This window comes from Martes martes (genome assembly GCF_963455335.1).
Source record: "Martes martes genome assembly, chromosome: 14".
Taxonomy (NCBI): Eukaryota; Metazoa; Chordata; class Mammalia; order Carnivora; family Mustelidae; genus Martes; species Martes martes.
In genome coordinates, this window is record NC_137902.1 from 31,447,983 (window position 1) to 31,450,720 (window position 2,738).

The following is a 2,738-nucleotide window of genomic DNA, read 5'->3' on the forward strand; positions in this document are numbered from 1 at the left end:
TATGAGACCAGTGGTGTTATTATCAATAAATAACACTTAAGAACTTGTAAGAGTAGATCATTTTGGCTCATTACTGTAAAGTTTCCAAGTTGCAACCACCTGCAAATTTTTCTAACTTCACCCTTCAAACAGAAACAAAAACCTAGATTTTCTTGTTTTAAATAATCATATTCCTTAATGCTGCTATATATAATATCTCAGAGGTCCTAAAGTTACGTTAATGCTGATGTTCATAGTTTGTTAATGTTGTTTGTTGGGGAGTGGGACGTAAGGGGATATACAAGTCCCTGCAGTATATCCTAGAATGCCTGCTGGAGTAAATGAGAAACAATTATGAAATAGGAAAGAACCAACAACTCATTTCATTTAGTTTCACATGCCTTGTTGCTGTTGACATTAGGATATTTCAAGGCAGTGAGGCAATCCTAGAGCACCAAGATAGACCAGAATTTAAGAGTATACTATAGCAATGGGAAGAGGATGGCTTGTTCAAAAGGAAAGTATTAAATGCAAGGAAGAAGGGAAAGCTCTATTCTAAAACTTTATAGATATATATATAGAAAGGTTTCAAGCTGAAAACATAGAGGACAACATGTGAATGAATATAAAGGTACACAAAAACACAGCTAGGATTGGTGTGAGATTAGATTCAGAATGTCTCAGAGAGGCGGAGGAAACAGGGGATACTTCACAATATAAATTAATAAGAGTGGCTCAGAGTTCAATAAACACTTTTTAATGTCTTCTAAGTGCTATAGCATACAAATACTTGCCTCTGTTGGCAGACATGAGGTTTACTAATGTTGAATAAAGGGACCACGCAACTCAGTTTGCCCAAAAAAAAAAAAAAAAAAAGCCCTGGTTTATACCTGTTTTCCCTAGCTCTTATTTTTTCAGTCAAAAGTATCTTAATTTGGATAATTGCATGATCGCTGTAATGATAAAGGAAAACTGGTGGAAATCTTATCTGTTAAGAGTAAATAATCTCATCAACGTTTGACCTGCCTTGTTCTTGCTCAGAAAAACCAAAGAATTCTTTAATAGAAAGAAAGAAAGGCAGTAGCAGGAATTATTGTGGTGAACTTAAGGCTAAGCAGCAAAAAGGAAATAGTTATTCATGATGTAATGCACTGAGTGAGTAGGCAACAGTGCTCAGCAGTGGCTTTGGGCACCTGGTCTCTCAGCTCTGGGGTTCTTCCATTCCTCTTACCTTAATTCACACAACAAGGGAAACTCACTAGTGGGAACTATTAACTAGGGCCTGGTTTTCAACCTGACCGGAATACATACCACCTGAAAGAGGAACATTAAGTTCCCAAGACTCCTGAGAAGAAAAATGAACAGGAAGAAAGGTATAAACCAAATAACATGTACCATCTGAAAAAGAATAATTAAAAAAGACTAGAATTTAGAATAAACATGCTAACTATATTTAAAGATATAAGGGAAGCTAGTATACAAAGCAAGAACAAGAAATCATTGAAAAATGTAGAAAGAAGCAAAAGATGTCTCTCTTATCAGGGAGAAGACTCTCTTCCAATAAACTTCTTATATTTCATTGGCCAAGACTGACTGACATATTCCCCTTCAGAACAAAGGGAATGACAAAGGAAAATGGAATTGTTCTGATTGATTTAAACCAATCATGATATATACTCTAGGATTGGATAAATTGCTACCTGAGAAAAACAGTAGAATTCTGTAGTTAAATACATACAATAAAAATCCCTTAGCATTATATTTCTACATTTTCCAGAGTAAAATATTTTTTAAAGTTGGCATGAAGTAAAGAGAGGGAAATTGAAGGAAAGCCCATAATCATCCATTTTAACAGAGTTCCTAACAGGTGAGGAAACCTGGAGGGACAACTGGACCACAACAGAAAAGGAAGACACTGTCCTCACAGATAGTTTTGCATTTACCAAAGAAGTCAGCTGAGAGTAAGAGATGCATCCATGGAGCACAGGTCTTCACTTAACTACTCTTATCACCAACAGGGCCAATGTTCCTCAAACCCAAGAAACCAAAGATATGCAAATTGACTTTCAGGACAAGAGGCAAAGATCCATAGGTTTAAATGAAAAAGATGCCTATATGAAGTTATACCACTGCCTTTTTTCCTCTCAGGTGAAATTAAAGAATTCAAGAAAATACTCACAGGGATCAATATTTAGGGATCTGCCAATAAAACTCTAGGACTCCACAGTAAAGCCTGTTAGTTAATAATGAATCCAATCAATGTTTAATTAATTGCCTCACTTTTAAACATAAACTGTGGAGAGGCAAGAATAACCAGGAATTCAAGAAAAGACTCTAAAAAATATAGACTTTTTTTTGGTAAAACAACAACAACAAGAAAGTAACTCTGAAGAAAGAAAGTTGGTGCAGCAACCAGAAGAAAGCAAAACAAAACAAAAGCAATTATAATATCCCCAGATAGATAAGAAAAGATATTGCATCTATGAAAGAAGAACAGAAATACTGTGAGAAGGAGATATCCTAAGACTAAGAAGGAGCTCTTGAAAATTTAAAGTATGCTGTAAAATAGGCAATAAGCAGTTTTGAAAATAATGTTGTAAAAAATGTCTCCCCAAAATGGAAAAAAAAATCAGAATTAAAAAATAGAAAACATAAAAAAATTAAAATCTAACATCCAATTAATAGGAGCTCTAGAAAATAAAAAAAGAGAGAGAAATAAGAAAGAATTATTAAATAAATAATATAAGAAAATGTCCTAG